The sequence below is a fragment of the Pinus tabuliformis genome, chromosome 8 (genome assembly GCF_031772625.1).
Source record: "Pinus tabuliformis cultivar Carrire ecotype Pingquan chromosome 8, CPIR1, whole genome shotgun sequence".
NCBI lineage: Eukaryota > Viridiplantae > Streptophyta > Pinopsida > Pinales > Pinaceae > Pinus > Pinus tabuliformis.
Window position 1 is genome coordinate 660,930,183 of NC_142294.1, and position 22,053 is coordinate 660,952,235.

Consider the following 22,053-nt stretch of genomic DNA (forward strand, 5'->3'; position numbering starts at 1 on the left):
GTTTTGATAATATGAAATGTAATGGGTTCTTGAAAAAGATATTGGGAAAGTGTCTATAAGTCCAAGTCAAGGGATTGGGATAGTAGGTAGAGGCTCTGCAGCTGTGTGCGCAGAGGCCTAGAAAGTCCACAGCTGTGTGTGAGGACCCGTGCAGCGGAGTGCGTAGGGCGGATCTGGATGTATTAAGGACAAAGTGGAAATAAAGATAAGTTTCTTCTGGAATTCTATGTTTCTTTTGAACTTTCATAATACATGTTTAATCTTATCTACTAATGGTTGGAATGAGTATAAATCTGGGTTTATTTTAATACGCGAATCAATTGTGTTGGTTAAATGTTTGCTTAAAGACCTTGGTAATTGATAACCACATCATCTAATAGAATAGTGCACTAATAAGAAAGATATACTCAAGTTGGATATGTGCAAATACCGAGCAGCGCGAAGCTATAAACCAGTGTGTGAAACCTCCAGACCACACCAAGACATCCCTAGGGTGCGGAAACCTAGTTCCAGCACCCTCCCTTGCTACCTCGGGTGAGACCTCAGTCCGCACTCCGGGGGTTGTTGCCAAAAGGGCCGGTAGCTATGGGATTTGTTTGGCTAACTAAATCTTCCAAACTTGGGTTAGGCCCATATAAGCAAATAGATAGCATGGGCAATCTTATCCTCAAATACTTCCAATCTCTGTACTAACTCCAAGGTCTAGACAATAGGATTGTTAAGTCTTTACCTTCCTTGGCTATCTTCTATCTTTGCGATCCACTTGTATATCTCAACCAGAAAGGAACATAAAAATATCTCATGAATTTCTATATATATGTACCTATCCAGCCACTGTTCCTTTGTCAGTCATGGATTTTTGTTCTCCTGCGCCGTGAATTCATGAATCTTCCTATCCAACCATTCCTCGATCTATTTCTTAGTTGGATTCCAATGATACGACATCACACATCTCTCATTCAGATTTTGGTCCCGGCAACGGAACCATTTGTTGGCTATGTGGGGCTTGACCCAGGTTCAACGTTAGTTAGCCAAACAAATACCTACACTACTGGTCCTTTCAGAATCAGCCTGCAAAGCGCGGACCGAAGTCTCACCCAAAGCAGTACGGGGGGATGCTGGAACCAAGTTTCCGCACCCTGAGATGGTCATGATGTTGGTTTATACCCTCTGTTCCTACTTTTGCATAGGTCACTAAGTTCTAGGGCTCTGTCAGTTTAGCCCTCTATTCCGCCCTTCAATACCTTCGCGCAACCTTAACCCACGATCCAGGTACTTTTGCACTGCTATGACAGTAGGTTGTATAGGTTCCCAAGTTATCCCAAGTGTATTACTTATCTTACTAAACAATCACAGTTAGTGCCACGTAAACATATATTCTTACTTGCATTCGATTAGCTAATACAGTCACATACATTCGTGCATCACATGAACATTGTAAATTAAACCCAAAATGCAATATAACCAAATGCATTAACAAGAAATAGATACACAGAACTTGCAGAATACTTCTCTTTATTGATATCTCCAGATTATTACAGACTCTATCCGCCCTGCACACACAGTTGCAGGGGTCCGTGCACTCAGTTGAGAACTTCTTCCCTAGGGCTCTGCGCACTCAACTACAGAGCCTCTACCTACGCTAAGACCCGAAATACTTAGACTCCACTACCAAGACGCTAAGACTTCTTTTCTTCTTAACTTAACTTCCGACTACTTAGAGCTTTCTTACTTAGCTCTTTTTATACAATCCCATGGTCCGCGTACCATGGGTGGATCTTGTTATCACTCAGGTTGTTCCCCAGGAAAGCTCTAAGGGGGGAATAAGGCCGAGGTAGCCACTAACCAATCTTTTAGCTGCAGATTCTAGCCAATTTGAAACCAAAGAGGGCTCTCTCTTTGTAAATTAGCTTTGTTTTTGAAGTATTTTAGGCTAGTTATGATGCACAGGGTTTGGTTTTAAGTTTGTTGGATGGTGATCTTAAACAGAGCTGGGATGCAAGTCTAAAACAGTTTATACCATTGGGCAAATGGGGTCAATGAAGATGAACTGCTGAGAGTGTTTTCTTTCGTAAAGGGCAATACTACAGAGCAAGATAATCGACCTTGGAACAATTTTGAAATCTAGAAATTGGTGGAATGTAAGCCAGTGGATGAAGGGCAATTAAGAATCCTTCATCATGTTGGTAGAGGGAAAGCGCATGAATATTATCAAGGGGCAGTAAAGAATTCCTAGGCAATATTCAAAGTGAAAGAGTCAGTGGAAACAGGAGCAGCTAAGAATTCATGTCTATGCTAACTCTGAAGAAAACATAATTAATAACAGAGATTGAACACAGAGTGTATTTAAACAAATTCTGGGCTATTCTTTTTCTATTACTAAGGTTTTGAAACATATATGAATTTTGCAAACACAGAAGACACAAAACGCAGTTTAGAATAACTTATTGATCCATAGAAAGACACAGGAATTCTGTAGCATGTCACAGAACATCAAATCCACATTCAGACGGTCCAACAGCAGTGAACTTCAATAGCCTTTGTATTAAACAGTCTCAGAGTTACAGCACAGTCCAGAGAGAAAATCACCAACCCTGAATACATCTCATGGGGAGGAATTTATACAAAAGGAGATACAAAATATCGTGTAGATAAGATATCAAGCAATAACTTCCTTCAGCCACTCTACAGATGAAGTAAATGAGAGATAAGAATGCAACAGTAAATGTTGGTGTGCTGGATGTTTGGTCTGTCAGATATATTTGACTTTTTGGAATGAGTGAGTCGGCTGGTAGCTGCATCTTTACTCTGCGTTCCTGCGTTTGTTGTCTTGCTGTGTTGCTGTGTTGTTGTCCCAACCTTGTCATCGGTGCTTGGTCTTGCTTTAATGAGCTGCGGTCCCAACCTGATTTCCTCTTTCTACTGTTTTCATTCTTTGACAGGTGGCCCGTGCATTTTGAATTCGCTGACATGTAGCTGATCAAAAAAGAAATAGAACCAAAATTACCTCGGTAAAACCTCCAGCGTTCCCTGCCACCATTGGTCTGTTGGCAACTAATGTCTCTGCATTTTTATTAGTGTCTCATCAGCCTCAGTATACTTGTAGAAGTTGGGGTGGACTTCAAAAAGATGATTTATCTCATGTTCAATGTAGAACAAATTTTCTAATTTGTCATATAGGCTCTGTCCAGAGGGAGGCACTGTGTCTTTTGAAATGCTGGATGATGCTGTAATTTGATTAGAAACGTAGGTATTTACCCTGTTAGCATACTATTCATGTGTTAACAGTCTCCCATTGCTGGTCAATAAGTTGGGTAACCCTTTGCTCTGTAACATTGCAAACTTTTCTGTAAAGGCATTTATTTCTGCCTGCATTTCCTGACATTTTCTTTCCAGATTTTGAACAAAATTCCTCAGGGTCAACACCTTTTTCACTATCAAAAAGGTGTTTGTTCTGTTCCTGATGTCTAGAGCTACTAGTTGTTATTTGGTATGAGTATTCAAAAATTGAATCATTCTATTGGCCTGTTCAGACATATTTCCCAATGATGCCCTGGCCCTCTGAATCTCTACTCGGGATATTTCTATCAATTCTATTTGCTCATGTATTGTCTGAATTGATTGCCATTGGTCAATGATAGACTGGCCAATTTTGGTCCATAGAATTGACTTGATTTCAGACAGAGTTTTATGTAGAGTAAGCTCCTTTTCTAAGGATTTTATTTTGTTATCCAAGGCCTTTATTTCTCTTGTTTTTTCAGCCACTGTTATCTTGGATTTGTCATAGCTTACCTCTAGCTTGGCCAACTTTTCTTTGGCCTCTTTCAGCTCTGACATTTGGACTTCTAGCTCTTTTACTACTCTCATCATTTCTTCCATACTCATGCTAGATTCTGGTGCTGTTATTGTTGTTGCTGCTAAAGCATCTGTGGTTGATGTACCTGTTGTTGATGCTGGGATGATAGGAGGGATTGTGTCTGCAAGTGGGGGAGGGACAGTGGCAACTGTTGGAGCTATTTCAGGTGGCTGGGAGGTCAACTCTCCCGGCTTGGCTTGCAATGCTTTCTCCAATTCTTGCTCCATTTGAATTATTCTTTGATTCATCCTCATCAGCAAATCCATCGTATCTCCTTCTGCCTTTTCTTGTGCAAGTTTTGTAGTTTGGGGGTGCATGGTTGCAGGCAGCCTCAATTACTTTCTAAGTGCAACAATATCTTATTCCTTTTTCCTTATGAGGGCTTTGATTCCCTTGGCATCCTTAGGGTCACAGCCTATCTCAACAATAATTTCCTCCAGGGTCTTTATTCTGTTGTCTTTAGCCAAGGAAGATATTATTTCCAAATCCAATTTCCAAATCCAATTGGGCAGATGTATTGCTTAATGACTCCTTCAATTGGTGGGCCATCATTGCTTTGTCTGCCAATGTAGCATAGACCATTTCGCCTATTTGCTTGTGTAGCTCAATTTGGTCCATTGGGTGTATGTCTTTGTCGAGGACTTCTAGACTTGTTTTTATGTAGTCCGCCGCTGTTTGTGGTTGCTGAACCTTAGGCTTGAAATGACTTAAGATCATTTTTTCCTCCTTAATGTCATAAGCTGCCATTAGTCTTTGCTGTTTGGAGGGTGTTGTTTTGAGAAGTTGATCATAAAGCTATATTCTCAATAATTTATTTTGGGCTTTAATTTCCATGAATGTTCCTTTAATACTAGATGGCTGCTTACTTTGCTGCTTTGAGGAGGACACCTCCATACCATGTTGCCTCTTTGTTTCTTGTCTGTGAGAGCTGGTGGATGTTTTTTGGCTGGTTTCCCTCTCCCTCCTTGGACTACCTGTGATTTCTTCACTAATTTCCTCTTTAGGTAGAGGATCTACTCTTTGCCTTTTGGCCTCTGCTGCTGTGTTGACCTACTCGTAGGTGTGGTCTCTTCTCTGTCCCGTTTCTTGCTTCTTTCCTCATTGAGAGGAGTCTGTAATGTTGGAATCTGTGGTGCCTTTATCTGTAGTGGAGGGGCTTGCCCTTGACTCTGTTCCTTTGAGGTAGTTGGCTGGTCTGTCATTGTTTCTTGCTTTGTATCTACTACCTCCTTGCCTTTTGTTGTACCTGCTGTTGGTGTAGTCCTTTCTTGGGCAGCTTGTGAAGCTGCAGTAGTTGATGTGCCTTCTCTGACTTGCTGTGGCAGTTTGAGAGACACCTGCCCAAAAGAATCCAAGTCAAGAGTCTTTTCCAGATTTTTCATATTTTGCTCCATTATCTCTTCCTCAGTGAGCTGTTCAACTAGTGTGCCTTCTACCCACTCATCTTGGTTGGCAAATTGTTTTATCTCTGGGATTTTGAAATTTTCATAAGCTGACAGCCTATATTTTATTTTCCTTGCATTGATAAAGCCATTTGGGTCATAGGGTACCCACCAAAAACTCCTTTTTAATCTGAGTTTTTCACCCAATATCTGATCATCATCTTTCCACCCTTCTTTTTGTTCATGACATAGGGGCCTAGTTGGTCTCTGAATTTCAACTGAGCCGTTTTCTTGGTGCTATGGAAATGAGTCAAACCTGAATTGATAAATTTCCTGTAATATTCCAAGGTAAACAGTCTCATTGGCACATATCTTGGTAGCCTGTAGGGGCATAGCTCACAACCATATATCCTGATGACAGTGTGATTCTGGTAGAAGTACCAGTCACCTATTTTGTAGTTTTTTGAGAGCTGCAATATTTTCTGCATATCATAAGACAGCCTAGGAGGAGGAGTTCTCTTTAGGAGATAAGAGACTGGATAGAAAAACATGTCAATGAACTCATAGTAAGAGTAGGGAGAGCTGTGGACTTCATGAAAGACTGAGGTCCAAAAAATCACTAACCTCTTTTCTCCTTTAGAGTCCAATCTTTTGATGGGGCATTGGAAACAGTCTGGCTGATAATACAGGAACAGATGATAGATGTAGGATGAATACTTGAAGACTCCCTCCTTATCTAGTTTCAATAGTTGGTCATGTATCTTGCTGGCAATGAATTTGGCATAGTCGTATTTGAGAACAGGGGGCTGCCCTGGGGTAAATGCAGACGGTAAGACCAATATAGTTTCATCAACATGTTCACTTGTCTTGAAACCCAGAACATAGGATATCATATCAACCAGTAATTTACCCACTTCATTGAACCATACATAGTGAAAAGGAGGTGGCTCTGTAGGCTGGTGATCTGCTCTCATAAATATTTGGGCAATTCGGGTTATCTCTGAGTTGGAGAGTTTAGGACCTTCATCAAGCAAGAATTTCATAGAAAAAGGGAACAACAGCTGAGTTGGTTTGAAATTTAGCATTTGATTGATGGAGTCAGGAGTTATATGAAAGAGGATGCTCCCAGATGGAGACTTGACTACCCTTTGAGTTGGTTCATAGTTTTCAAAGAATAGGTGAATTATCTCAGGGAAGATATTGATAGAGGGGAGGAAGTATATGGGGAGATTTGATTCCCATATCCCATAAAAATCATTGTTATTCAAATAACTATTCCTCAGTTCACAGAATGTCTGCAGGTGGTTTCTGTCACCAACCAAGTCTTGGATTAGATAATCCCTATCAGCCAAAGGTAATGATTCCAGTTCCTTGTGGGGTGCATTGAGAGGAGTGACATTCAAGGCTGCTGGAGTTTCCATCTTTAAACTCTCTGTGTTTTTAATTTGAATGTGGGTCTAAGCAGCAACAGAACACTGAGTACTAGCTCTGAGGTTTACCCAGGGAATTGCAGACTGAGCCTTACACAGAAATGGCCTTACTGTGTAAAATTTATGGTTAAAAGCAAATTTTGCAGAGTTTAGTCAGGGTTTTTGACTGAATTTGCTAGATTTGCTGGCTCTTCGAGTGGACTGCAGAGAAAATGAGCTTGAATTTTAGCTAAATGAGAGAAAATTGCAGAGGGAAATGGATTTTGAGGAATTCCTTTGATAAACAGGACAAAAACAAAGGCTATAGCGCGCAGGTTTGAGTACGGCACTGCGTTTTTGTTTAAAAAGTGTGGTTTACCGTGAAAATGGGTAAAACTGGCCGCTTTGTGGAAAGGGTGTTAAAAACAGGGATGGTGGCAGTATATCTGTCAAGAGCTGGCGACTCGATTTGTGCAATTTATTGATTCTATAGGTTCAGACACAGAGAAAAACTGGAAATGCAGAGGGTTCGGGGTCAATTGGGTAAATACCTGCTTCAAATGGGCGCTAGGTGCACAACATGGACTGCAGGCCGAGCTGAGGAACGCGTTGTGGAGTTGCTTTCAGTGGGTGACGGACTGTGCAGCTTTGGTGGCGAATTCGTCGTAATTCGCATGCAGAGGTGTCCACAAACAAACAAATAAAAAAAATAAAAAACAATCAATTTCGCGACTTTTAACACAATTTGGGATTTTTCGGGCTTTTGGCGCTTTTTATGATGATGTCATCATGACGTAATTTTGTCGTGTAGTGGGTACGGAGGATGACGTGTCGGATGAGGTGTCAGATGACATGGCAGATGACACGGAGGCAAGGTGGTGATGTCAGCAGATGACATGGCGCTAATATGGAGCAGTGGTGAGCGACGTGGATGGCGATGTCATTAGGTGACGTGGGTATGATGTCAGGGGGTAGGCGGCAGGGCAGTAAGCGGTATTCCTCGCACCGCCTTAGGGCCATTGTGGTTTTGGAGGAGGGGGCTCCAATCACGACGGGAAGCCGACGCGTGGCAGGGGTATGGCAGTAATACCGCAAATTCCCCCAGACGCTAATGTTCGGCAGATAAGGGCTTCTGATATTGCCGTCAGCCGTTGGATCTATGGCGCGGGATCTGACGGTCGACGGGTGAGGTAAGTGGCGGAGGTTTATGACACGGGACCCGCGTTAATATTTCGGCATTAAATAATGTTTGCAAGGGTTTAAAACTTTTGATTTATGGGCTTTATGTGGTTTATGCAGGCGGCTACGGTTATTTGTTTAACCAAATGTCAAACAAATCCCAATATATACACACGCGCGAGGAGTTAATGAATGGTTTCTGTGGGGGGTTTCAGTGCGATTGTTTATTTAACCGGATGTCAAATAAACCCCAAGGTTTTTTGAATGCGGAGGGGCTATTATTAAGGTCCCAAATGAACCCATAATTCCCCAAAACTTTGTTATAAGGCTATAGTTGCCAGGGGTAGGGATATTATGTATTTTTTGGGTTTTTTGTATAGTTTTTATAAAATAGGGGTGGGAAAATGATAAAGGAGCTATACAATAAAGTTAATGTTAATATGATTTTATGGATAGGTAACGCTAAGTTTATAAGGTAATAACTTAGGTTTTTGGGGAAATGAAGTAAAATGGTAAGATCTTTTACACAAGAAATGTGGCTTGTTTTGACTAAGTAAACACAAAGTTCCACTTAGTAGTTATCATATAATGAAATGAACTAGGACTACTGGGCAGATCCCAATGTCCTTGAGGGGATGTCAGTAAGGGTACTTGGGGGAATGAGAGGGGAAATTAGTCATGCTCCATTTTTTTAAAACTAAACAAATGTCATGGTACTTGTGACATCCATGAGATAAGTCTTTCTTGACAAGACAAAAAATGATCACAAACTTGCTTCTACAACATCAAACTGCCTACCCAGCCTAATACACCTAGCATTTTTTCTTCCTTTTGATTGGGTGCATTTGGACTAGCAAACCATGATTTTCCTCTTTTTCTTTTAAATGCCCTCCTATCTAAGTCTGCCCTTATCTCTTCCAAGGGCCTAGATTAAGCAGTTGGGCTCCTTTTTTTCTCTGCCTACCTACTCATCTGCCAAGCTTGAGCTGTTTGGACAGATATTTATTCTCTATTCTAAAGACAAGTAAATTCAAACATGATCTAAACATGATTGAACTGTCTGGTTATTCATCAACTGTGTCAAGAATCAACCACCTGTACACAATGAAAATATTCAAAAATGGAACAGTAGTGGCATTTAAACTAGCCCACTTTCCTGGTCTTTTGGTTTGGGGTTCATTTTTATCATTTTTTCTGACCAATTCATTCTTTTTTCCCTTTGATTTTTCTTTTAGGGCATACCCTCTTTTTATTTTTTTATTTTCTTCATTTGTTTACAAAATATGGAACCTTTGTAGCATGAAAGGATGAACATATTTGGCTCTTCTACAGTCAATCGTGAAGAATGAAACCTATTGGTATAGGAACCTAACAGTGGCTCCACTTGGGGATGGCTTTTCCTGGTGAAAAGTCAAGAACAGCAGGTCAGAGGGCCTTATGTTCAATTCTTGATGTATTCTGACATTTCTCCTTTGTTGTACACATAATGACGCCTCTGCAAGATTTGAGTGATTCTGATGAATTCATTCACATAGTTGCAGCTCTGTTTAGGTTACTCTATTTGAATATTTTTCATCATTTTCACAGCTCCGAAGTCTCTTTTTCAACTTCTTCTGATAAACTCCAAGTGCAATATCACTAGGTGGCACAATTCCTTGTCTTTCCCTCAAAATTTGTTGCATCTCATTCGCTATCATATTGCTGTAATAAATTGCAGAAAGTAAACACTATTACGTACAAACTAAAGTGCTGATTTCTTCAAAAAACCTAATCAAAATAATGCTTCAGCATTCGACCATTTACTGGCCCATCATCTGCCTCTGTGCCATCCAAGATTTTCAGAAAATAGGTGTTGTTTCCTTGTACAGTCTGAATAACAAAAGGTCCTTTCCATAGAAAATCAAATTTTCCATGTTTTCCTTTATCTTCTCTTGTGGAATCCCACTTTAAAACTTTATCCCCAATGCAGAAATCCTCTGCTTTGGTTCTTTTATCAAACATCTTTTTCAGTTTTTCTTGTAGAATCTAACTTCTCTAATACACTTCCTCTCTAGTCTGCTACAAGTGAATAGTTTGATTGATCCTTCTCTGGATATCATTAGGTTCTGCTTGTATTTCTTGTGGCAACTTTATCACTGGGATTCCCAAAGATGAAGGGAGTCTTGCCTCCATGCCATAAAACAATTCATATGGGCTTGTTCCAATATATCTTTTGGTGGTCAATCTGTCTGCCCATAGTGCGTTTACCAGTTTTTTATGCCAATTTTTCTTATTTTCCTCCAGTACTTTCTTTATGATATTGATCAAGCTCTTATTGGATGACTCAACTAGACCATTACCTTGAGGGTAATAGGCTGTGGAGTGGCCCAACGTAATGTGGTATTTATGACAAAAATTGATCATTCTTTTGGATTTAAAGGTAGCAGCATTGTTTGTAATAATCTTCTCCGGACAGCCAAATCTAGACAGAATATTGGTTTCTAAGAATTTCATGATGATTGAGTCATTGGCTTGCCTACAAGGGATAGCTTCTATCCACTTGGTAAAATAGCCTGTGGCTATCAAAATCCACCTATGTTTACCAGAGGATGAAGGGTGGATTTCCCCAATGAAGTCTAAACCCCATTGTTGAAATGGCCTTTCAGTTGAAATGGGTTTGAGGGGCAAAGGAAGCAGCTTTTTCTTGCCTTCAAAAATTGAGCATTTGTGGCAAGAAGTTACATATTTCTTTGCATCAACAAAGAGTGTGGGCCAATAAAATCCAGCCCTTAGGATTTTATCAACTGTTGATTTCCAATACAAGTGTCCACCACAGTCTCCTGCATGAAATTCCTTAAGTACTTTGTCAGTTTCATCTAGTTTTAGGCAATTAAGCAAAATACCTTCATGGTTTTTCCAAAACAACACATTATCTATGATACAAAACTTTGAAGCTTTCATTTTCAAGAATCTCTTTTTAGTCCTGGATAACCCTGGAGGAGCTTGCAGGTTTAACAATATATAACATATGTCAACATACCAAGGTGATTGTAAAAAGGCTTGATTGATCTGTGGAGTCGCCATCTCCTGTTCGTTATCCAGTTCATTGATGTCAAGGGCTTGAAAATTGGTTTCAGTCATCAGCTTGGCTAGTCCTTGTCCTTTTATCAGCTTTGTTGGCTTAATTTCAATGTCATATTCTAAAATGTTAGCTATCCATTTGCCCCTTTTACCTTCAATTCCTTCTTGAGTTAGAATGTCTTTGACCACGACATTTGGGACATAAGCTATCACATGAGAATACAAGATATAAATTCTGAAATCCTTGGTGGCTTTTACAAGGGCATAAGCTTGTTTTTCCATGATCTGATATTTTAAGGGTGCATCTCTAAGTGCTTTGTTGAAAAAAGCAATGGGCTTCTCACACCCTTGGTCATCTTTTTGTAATAGGACAGCAGCAATAGTATGCTCAGATGCAAAGGAAAAGATTATGAAATCTCTATCAAACTTGAGACTTGTGAGGACAGGTGTTTTAGTCAAAGCTATTTTGATTTCCTCAAAGGATTGTTTCGCTTCCATTGTCCATTTGACTTTAGAATCTTTCTTCAGCATATTATTTAATAGTATTGTTAGTTCAGCCAAATTGGGAATGAATCTCCTTAGGAAATTGATCTTTCCTAAAAAAGCTTGTAGTTCTTTGATGTTTCTTGGGTGAGGCACTTGGAGAATAGCTTGTATTATGTCCGGGTCAATTCTAATGCCATCTTTTGAAATTATGTGACCTAGGAGTTTGCCTTCTTCTAGGCCAAACATTGATTTCTTTGGGTTCAATGATATGCCATATTTTCTGCACATGAGGAACACTTGTCTCAAATGTTATAAATATTCTTGGTCTGATTTTGAAAAAGCAGTGAGATCATCGAGATATATGACTAAGAAATCATGGATCTCTTTTGAAAAGGCTATGTCCATTGCTCATTGAAATGTGGCCCTTGCATTTTTTAGTCCAAAATGCATTTTGACATATTTGAAGGTTCCCCAAGGTGTTGTAAAGGCAGTTTTATCTTGATCATCCGGGTGAACTAAGATCTATTGAATCCTGAGAATCCATCTAACAATGAGATCCTAGAGGCTCCCACTACCCTTTGTAAGATGTGATCCATCTTGGGTAAGGGGTAGTGGTCCTTGAGAGAGACTTTATTCAAATTTCTTAAGTCAACACACAGTGTTATCTCTCCCATTTTCTTCCTAGTAGGCACTAGATTTGAAATCCACTCTGAGAACCTGATAGGTGCAATTATTCCAGCTTCATACATTCGTTTGACTTCCTTTTCAATCAGGGGAAGGAGGACAGGATTCACCCTTCTAAGATTTTTTTTAAAAGGTTTTTGATTTTCTTTCAAAGGTATTGTATGTTGGATGACAAAAGTATCATAGGACTTGAGGTCCTCATAGCTCCAAGCAAATACATCTTGGAATTCTTTAAACAACTCAATTTATTTCAGCTTTTGGTTAGGAGGCAGTGTTTTGGACAGTTTTATCATTTTGGGATTTTCTGTGGTTCCAATATTGTAGTCCTCAATTTCTAAATTTAGTGGTTGCATTTTTGGCTTTCTTAGAATATCATTTGAATCAAATATATCCTCCAAAGGAGTTAGGCTTGTGGGCAGAAAATTATCCTTTAGTTCAATTACTTCAGATTCTCCCTCAGCCATTTCATCGAGGTCCATTTGCTTCAGCTCTTGTAAATTTTTGTTATCAAAAGTTGTTGGATGCAAAGAAAATTTGTTGTTTCAGTTGATATACTTTGCTCACTTTTTTCTATTTATTGTTGATCATCAATGGTGCTTGTATCAATGTTTGTACTTGAGAATTCCTCTTTCAAAGTCAGGAAATTATTTATTTGTGTATCATTTTCAAACACTTGCCAATTTTTGGGACAGTAGGTTTGTGTTTGATTTCAGCAGTGAAGTGGTGGTTGGGCTCAAATGGTAGCTTGCGAGTGCTGGGAAAAGTTGCCAAACTATGTGCATGTAAATTGTGCTTTCTTGGAATTTTGGTGAGCTGAGATTCTGAGAAGGTGTTAAGTATTTCAATGGCTGCCCCTCTGTAAGATCTTAGCCTAAGATCATTTGTAACAAAGTTTCCCTTCATCTATTGTATAATCAAATTTGAGTCCCCTAGAATTGAAATCCTAGCTGCCCCAAGACTTTTAATCAGTTTGAGACCCAATAAAAGGGCCTCATATTCGGCCATGTTGTTTGTACATCTGAAATTTAGCCTATATGCATGACCTTGAACATGGTCATTTTGCATGTTGTGTATCCAAACCCCTGCCCCTGCTCCTAATTTGTTCACTGACCCATCAAATTCTAAGTACCATAAGAATTCTTGATTGTGACTAGCCTTAGGAGTTTTGGAAACTTGTTCAGTGGACAAATTTGGATTTTGTAACTCATATGGTATGTCATGTTCATTTGTTGCATCAATCACATCAATAATTTTTTGATCTTGGGCACTAGATTGTTAATTTATGCTTTTTGTTTGTGCTATTTCCAGGAGTTTGATATCAGTTTTGGGACACATCTTAGCATTGTATAAGATGAATGAATCCATATCGGAATGCATAGAATAGATGGGGAAGTTTTGGGGTTTCTCTTGACTGCTAACCACATATTTCATCAATGTTTCCTGGTACAATCTCTTTGGCTGTCCAAAGACTGAAATGGTGGCATAGGACATGTCTAGTTGCAAAGATCCTTGGAGTTTTTCACCCCAAGATCTGGACAAAAGCATGCCATACTTTGGTGGGATATCAGCTACCACCACATCCATCAAGATTGTCTTGGCGGGGTATTGTACTAGAGATACACACAAATCTTTGATTAGGCCTAGACACCTGACCTGGCTGGAATCAAATGAGAACAAGTCTTTGTATGGCCTTGTGATATCTAGGTCCAGTCTTTCCATCACAGACTTAGGCATTAGGTTATGGGAAGCTCCCGAATCAAACATTGCATTATGCAGCACCTTGTCATGAATGTTTAAGCTTACATAGAATGGAGGAACCCCTCCATCTACTATTTTACCATTGACTTCAGGACCAAAAATCAGTTCTGGTTGGTCATCTAAAACATTGACTGCATCTCTATTCTCTGATATTTGAAGTGACCTATTGATTTGTTCCCTATAAACTTCATGTTTGGCCAATTCAGACAGTGGAATAGCTATTTTCAGTTTGCCTATTTCTATTTCTAGGTTAAAAGGTTTTCCACTTGAATTCTTGTATTGCAAGCAGCAAGGTTTTCCCTTTTTGCGGTATTTTCAGTGACCTTATCTTCATCATGAGTGTTGTTTTGAGGTAAATATGTTTTGAAATTATTTTCAGGAGGGCAGTTTAGATTTTGTTTTGATGGAAGGGATGTAGATGACTGATTTTTTTAGGGGTTTAAGTCTGATATGTCTTCCACAGTGGCTTCCTTTGGGTCGAGGTCTGTTTTAGTAGGGGGTTCTATCAGGACAACTTTATCCTTTGTTTTCTTTGGTTTCTTGGTATCTTTCAACTTGGCAGGTTCAGGCACATCTATAGTTCTGCTTCTTAATTTGTATTTTTTATGAACCTCATAAACCGCTGCATCATACCCTTCTCTGAAATCAAATGACTCTCCAGATTTGGTTTGAAATTGGTTGAAATCATGAGCTTCTTGGTCATCTTGGGTTAGAAAGATGTGTTGTTCACTGTTCGAACCCATTAGGTTGATTTGAGTATCCTCTGTTGGCTCACTAGAGGTTGAGGCTTCGGCATAGTTCTCTTGAAATGGAGGTCTAATATTATGATCACGGCCAACTTTCCCGGTGTTAGGATTTTGATTTTTTCTAAAGTTTGGATTTCTAGTGGTGTTACTTGGTTGACCATCCTAAGAAGATTTCCTTTCAATGGTTTCCACTCTATCACCCAATCTGTCCATACCTTTGATGATTGCATCTAGTTTTTGCTCAAATGTTGAAGGCTCTTCTTTGAAATTTGTTCTCCTTTCATTTCTAGCCCGATTTCTCTTAGATATCAAGTTGGCCTCTACAATAACCGCTATACTTTTCATGTCTTCTAAGCTAAGAGGAGCTCTTTCCCTTAGTTGATATTCCATGTCGAAATCAAATCCATCAAGGAATTTGATCAAGGCTAGGTCAGGTGGAGGCCTAAGGTTTTGAGGGATAGCATTGTACACATTGTTGAATCTAGCACAATAGTCTTGGACAGTTTCTTGTGGGCCTCTTTTTAAACTGTCATACTCTGATAGGATATGCAATGGATCCTTCTTCTTTTCCCATCTGGTCAAAAAGGTTTGGTATAGGGCATCTGGATCAACAATTGTGTTTGCACCAAGTTCCCTAAACCAGGTCCTTACTTCACCGGTTAAGCTTTGAACAAAAATTTTCATTCTGACATTGTTGTCATCAATTTCATAGTTCTCAAAGTAGTCCATCATTTTATTAGTGTGTTGCCGGGCTGTATAGGAGCCAGTACCATCAAAATATGTAATTTTTCTCTGATAATCTTGAGGCATAGCCCCTGGATTTGCAGGTAATTGCAGAGGAGCATAACGGTTTGCCATATTTACAGGGATAAATGGGACAACAAGAAGAAATAAGACAACTGGAACAGCAGGGACAGTGGTGGAAATATGTGTAGTGGATGGGGGAGTGGAGAGAATGCTTTGAAGTGTGGATAAAGAACTTCGAGAAGCTGTAGTATTGACAGAAAGGACTGCTGCTCTCCCAGGAGTAAGCGCAGATTTTGTAAGGTTTTGCTGAAGTATATCAAGGTCTAAATCAGCAAAATTTTCTAGATTTTCTTGTCTTCTAAGGCTCTTAGAGATCAAGTTAGGATTTTCAAAAATAGTTGGAGGATTTGGGTCAGGATTTGACCTGGTGTAACGAGTTTTCTTCTTTGGAGCCAGCTTCTAAATGTGTTTTTGGTATTTTCTGGAAATGTTTGAAGATCACAGTTTTTGACAATATTCTGAAGGAAGCTCTTTTGAAATATGGGAAACTTTGGGCTTTCCTTTAGATATGTTAAATCAAGGAAACTGATCAAATATTTGGGACAGCTGATTAAAGCCTAAAACTAGACTGGAGATTCACTGAAGTAGCGTTTATCTACTCCTGTAAATGCACATCAAAAACAGTTTCAAAGGCTACCTAGCTAACTTCAGGCTCCATCTGTAGCTTTAGAAAATAGACAGCAGTAACAAACAATCATTCACTTCCCCAGTGGAGTCGCCAATGATTTTATCACTCAGGTTGTTCCCCAGGAAAGATCTAAGGGGGGAATACGGCCGAGGTAACCACTAACCAATCTTTTAGCTGCAGATTCTAGCCAATTTGCAACCAGAGAGGGCTCTCTCTTTGTAATTTAGCTTTGTTTTTGAAGTATTTTAGGCTAGTTATGATGCACAGGGTTTGGTTTTAAGTTTGTTGGATGGTGATCTTAAACAGAGCTGGGATGCAAGTCTAAAATAGTTTATACCATTGGGAAAATGGGGTCAATGAAGATGAACTGTTGAAAGTGTTTTGTTTGGTAAAGGGCAATACTACAGAGCAAGATAATCGACCTTGGAACAATTTTGAAATCTAGAAATTGGTGGAATGTAAGCCAGTGGATGAAGGGAAATTAAGAATCTTTCATCATGTTGGTAGAGGGAAAGTGCATGAATATTATCAAGGGGCAGTAAAGAATTCCTAGGCAATATTCAAAGTGAAAGAGTCAGTGGAAACAGGAGCAGCTAAGAATTCATGTCTATGCTAACTCTAAAGAAAACATAATTAATAACAGAGATTGAACACAGAGTGTATTTAAACAAATTCTGGGCTATTATTTTTCTCTATTACTAAGGTTTTGAAACATATATGAATTTTGCAAACACAGGAGACACAAAACACAATTTAGAATAAATTATTGATCCATAGAAAGACACAGGAATTCTGTAGCAGGTCCCAGAACATCAAATCCACATTCAGACGGTCCAACAGCAGTCCAAAGAGAGAATCACCAACCCTAAATACATCTCATGGGGAGGCATTTATACAAAAGGAGATACAAAATATCATGTAGATAAGATATCAAGAAATAACTTCCTTCACCCACTCTACAGATGAAGTAAATGAGAGAGATGAATGTAGCAGTAAATGTTGGTGTGCTAGCTGTTTAGTCTGTCGGATATATTTGACTTTTTGGAATGAGTGAGTCGGCTGGTAGCTGCGTCTTTACTCTGCATTCCTGCGTTTGCTGTGTTGCTGTGTTGCTGTCCTAGCCTTGTCATCGGTGCTTGGTCTTGCTTTAATGAGCTGCGGTCCCAACCTGATTTCCTCTTTCTGCTATTTTCATTCTTTGACAGGTGGCCCTGAATTTTCTGAAATGTAGCTGATCAAAAAAGAAAAAGAACCAAAATTACCTCGGTAAAACCTCCAGCATTCCCTGCCACCATTGGTATGTTGGCAACTGATGTCTCTGTATTTTTATTAGTGTCTCATCAGCTTCAATATACCTGTAGAAGTTGGGCTGGACTTCAAAAAGATGATATATCTCATGTTCAATTTAGAACAGATTTTTTAATTTGTCATATATACTCTGTCCAGAGGGAGGCACTGTGTCTTCTGAAATGCTGGATGATGCTGTAATTTGATTAGAAACATAGGTATTTACCTTGTTAGCATATTGTTCATGTGTTAACAGTCTCCCATTGCTGGTCAATAAGCTGGGTAACCCTTTGCTCTATAACATTGCAAACTTTTCTGTAAAGGCATTTATTTCTGCCTGCATTTCCTGACATTTTCTTTCCAGATTTTGAACAAAATTCCTCAGGGTCAGCACCTTTTTCACTATCAAAATGGTGTCTGTTCTGTTCCTGATGTCTAGAGCTACTAGTTGTTATTTCGTATGAGTATTCAAAAATTGAATCATTCTATTGGCATGTTCAGGCATATTTCCCAATGATGCCCTAGCCCTCTGAATCTCTACTCGGGCTATTTCTATCAATTCTATTTGCTCATGTATTGTCTAAACTGATTGCCATTGGTCAATGATAGACTAGCCAATTTTGGTCCACATAATTGACTTGATTTTAGACAGAGTTTTATGTAGAGTAAGCTCCTTTTCTAAGGATTTTATTTTGTTATCCAAGGCCTTTATTTCTCTTGTTTTTTTAGCCACTGTTATCTTGGATTTGTCATAGCTTACCTCTAGCTTGGCCAAATTTTCTTTGGCCTCTTTCAGCTCTGACATTTGGACTTCTAGCTCTTTTACTGCTCTCACCATTTCTTCCATACTCATGCTAGATTCTGGTGTTGTTATTGTTGCTGTGTTGGGTCCCTATAATACTAGTGATTACCCCATTACTATTGTAGTTATACCCCTTATTAATATTTTTGTGCCCCTATTTCCCCCATATTGTTATTACTGTGCCCCATAGAATCCCTCTATTGTTATTTTTGTGGCTTTATATTGTTATTGTTAGGTCGGCTGGATTATATTGTGACTCCTTAGACTCCTATATATAGAAAGGAGGTTTTGTCATTTAAATATCAAAGAATTGTTCATTTATGTAATGTAAAGGAGGTTTCCCCCTCGAAGAGGCTGAATTCTAACGCATTGATCTATCTTTTCTATCTTTTCTTGAGCTGGTTTCATAACATTTGGTATCAGAGCTTTGGATTCTAGGGTTTCGCTGCTCCAAACAGGTCATCGTGGCATTTTCGCTATAACGTTTTTTCTGTGACGTTTCAGAAGTTGAAAAAAAAACCCATCACTCTAAACCTCAGGTCTGAATATCAGAGCTTTTGGCGCTATATTTACGGAGATATGATCTGAGGAAGTTGATATTTTTTCAGACTCCTGAATTACATTCCAAACAGGTGACCTGGGGAAAATCATCATAACTTTCTCTCTAGGGATCGGATTGAAATTTCGTAAGAAGGTACAAAAAGAGGACAGACTGTAGTTTCTTGTATGTATTTTTCAGATCCAAAGGTTGAAATAGTGACTCATGACACATCGTACAAGATAGCTCTACTGAACTAGTCTATAATCAAGTCACTGTGGGAGATTTCGCATAACTATTCCTTGGAGAATCAAATTTGGGTCAGACTTGTGACATTGGAAAGAGGACACAGAGTGCTACTGTAGGTCACAAATTTAGAACTAGATGATTGAAAAGTACAAAGATACATCAGAGGCAATATCGAGCTCCTACAAAGTGAAAAAGAGGTGTGTAGATTTTCTTAAATTTTTGCTTAAGCTTGGTTTGAAAATTTATTTTGAAGGAATTCAAAGGGCATAATAGAGCATTATTATCGGTAACTGATGCCCTAAGGAAAGAAAATGCAAACACCTAGTAAGGAACCTGAAAGCTCTAGCATGACTCATGAAGAAGAAGAAGAAATGCTATATGATATATCAAAATTACAAGAACAAGTGCAACAAGTGTCACTTGCACAAAAAGCAACAGAATCTAAGATGGATGGTTTACGAAAAGATGTAGAAGCTAATATGGATGGTTTAAAGAAAGGCGTAGAAGCTAATATGGATGGCATGGAAGCTAAGGTGAATGGAATGGACGCTAAAATTGATGGCATGGATGATAAGATGGAAGAATTGAAGATAAATATGAATAAGTTGCTACAAGAAATGGTCACTAAGGGTGAAAGGGTACTAAAGGAAACTCATGATGAGAACAAAAGAAATGTTAATCATGATTCCATAGACTCTAATGTTGGATCGAAGACTCACCATGTTCCAAAAATCGATATGAGGAAGTTTGATGGCAAGGATCCCACCACATGGATATTACAGATGGAGCAATTCTTCGATCTCAATAATGTGCAAAACACAAAAAAGGTACGTATAGCAACTTTATATTTGGAACCAAATCAATTTGTATGGTATCAATGGCTTTGCTCTCGTAAAAAATTTATCACTTGGGAAATTTTTACTGAAGAATTGATAGCACATTATGAGGATACAAAAAGCAACACTTTTTTTAGCCAATTGATAAGTCTCAAACAAAAGGGTTCAATAATGGAGCACATTGAGGAGTTCCAAAAATTGAACATAAGGGTAAAAGATATTCCAGAGGAGCATAGGATTGATGTGTTCATAGGGTCTTTAAAGGATAATATCCAACATGATGTTTGCCTTTGGGAACCTGATTCATTAGAGAAGGCATTCAGGTTAGCAAGAAAAATGGAAAGCAAAATTATGGCAACTAGGAAGCATACCACTCACAACTATAAAGACGGAAGTGTTGTTGCCCCTAGTCTTCCACAACCTATAAGGTTGACACCACAACAATTGGAAGAAAAAAGAGCAAAAGGGCTTTGTTACAGTTGTGATAGCAAATACACTAAAGGTCATAAGTGTGCTGAGAAAAAATTATTCTACATAGATTGTGAAGAGGGAGAAGAAAAGGAGCAAGAAAGGTCAAAAGAAGAGGATATACTCCAGGAACAAAGCCTAGATGAAGAACAAATAAATCCGACCATATCTTGTAATGCATTGGCAGGAATTACCACTCCTCAAACCATCAAGATAGAAGGACAAATCAAGAAGAAAAAGGTAATAGTGTTGATTGATTCAGGAAGCACCCACAATTTTATTCATTGTAAGGTAGCAAAAGAATTGAATTGCTTCCTATATCCAGCACCAGAGTGTCAAGTGATGATTGCAAATGGAGGAACAATAAATTGCTCTGGAAAGTGCCATAATATCAAGCTATCCATGGGAGAATATGTATTGACTAGCCCAATGCTTTCCATTCCAATGGGAGGTGTTGATGTTGTACTAGGAGTCCAATGGCTACAATCCTTGGGTACAATAGCTTTTAATTTTCAAGAACTTTTCATCAAATTTTCTACGGAAGGAAAGGAAGTTGAATTAAGGGGTATTGCAGGGAAACCAGGAAAGATAATCAGCTCTAATGGTATGACAAAGCTTCTAAAAAAGGAGCAAAGAGGTGTAATTGCACAATTATGTTCGCTAGATGTTTCCACATTGGAATCATCTATTTCTCCAGATCTCCAAAAAGTCCTGGACAATCATTCCAAGGTATTTGAGACTCCCAAAGGTCTCCCACCTATGCGTGATCATGATCATGCTATTCATCTGATTCCAGGAAGTGTTCCTCCAAACATCAGGCCGTACAGATATCCCTATGTCCAAAAGAGTGAAATTGAACGTATGGTTGCAGAAATGCTAGAGGCTGGTATAATTCAACCAAGTCAAAGTTCTTTCTCTGCTCCAGTAGTATTGGTGCACAAGAAGGATGGATCATGGCGCATGTGTCCGGATTATAGGGAGCTCAACAAGCTCACTATTAAAGATAATTTCCCCATTCCTGTCATTGATGAATTACTGGATGAATTGCATGGATCAATTTACTTCACCAAGTTGGATCTTCGTTCAGGATATCATCAAATCAGAATGAAGACTGAAGACATTCCGAAAATAGCATTTAGAACTCATGAGGGTCATTATGAATTTTTGGTCATGCCTTTTGGCCTTACCAATGCACCTTCAACATTTCAAGGTTTGATGAATTCAATTTTCAAACCATTCCTTAGAAAATTTGTGTTAGTATTTTTTGATGATATACTAATCTACAGCAAGTCTTGGAAGGATCATGTTGAACATGTTGACAGGGTGCTACAACTATTGGAGGAGAAACAATTATATGCAAAAAGATCCAAATGTTTCTTTGGAGTCCAGGAGGTGGAATATTTGGGTCATATTGTATCTCATGAAGGAGTTAAGGTAGACCCTAGCAAAATTAAAGCCATTAAGGAATGGAAAATCCCCACATCCATAAAGCATCTGCGAGGATTTCTCGGGTTGACAGGGTATTATCGCAAGTTTGTTAAGAATTATGGGAGAATAGCAGCACCTCTAACAACATTATTGAAGAAAGATGCATTTTCATGGACTCCGGAAGCAACAAAGGCCTTTGAACATCTTAAAGAGGCAATGTGCCAAGCACCGGTCTTAGCTACACCAGACTTCACAAAAACCTTTATTGTGGAATGTGATGCTTCAGGAAATGGAATTGGTGCTGTTCTAATGCAAGATGAAAGACCCATTGCTTTTGAAAGTCGTCCAATCAAGGGAAAGTTTTTAAGCAAAGCTATTTATGAGAAGGAAATGTTGGCAATACTCCATGCACTTAAGAAATGGCGACCCTACCTAATGGGAAGACACTTC

The 22,053-nt window shown here is 39.0% G+C and overlaps 1 pseudogene; it reads left to right on the forward strand.

Annotated features, from left to right (window-relative positions):
- Positions 1–7,724: 7,724 nt before the first annotated feature.
- LOC149237327 (putative galactinol--sucrose galactosyltransferase 1) overlaps positions 7,725–22,053 on the forward strand; it is a 101,117-nt pseudogene continuing 86,788 nt past the window's right edge.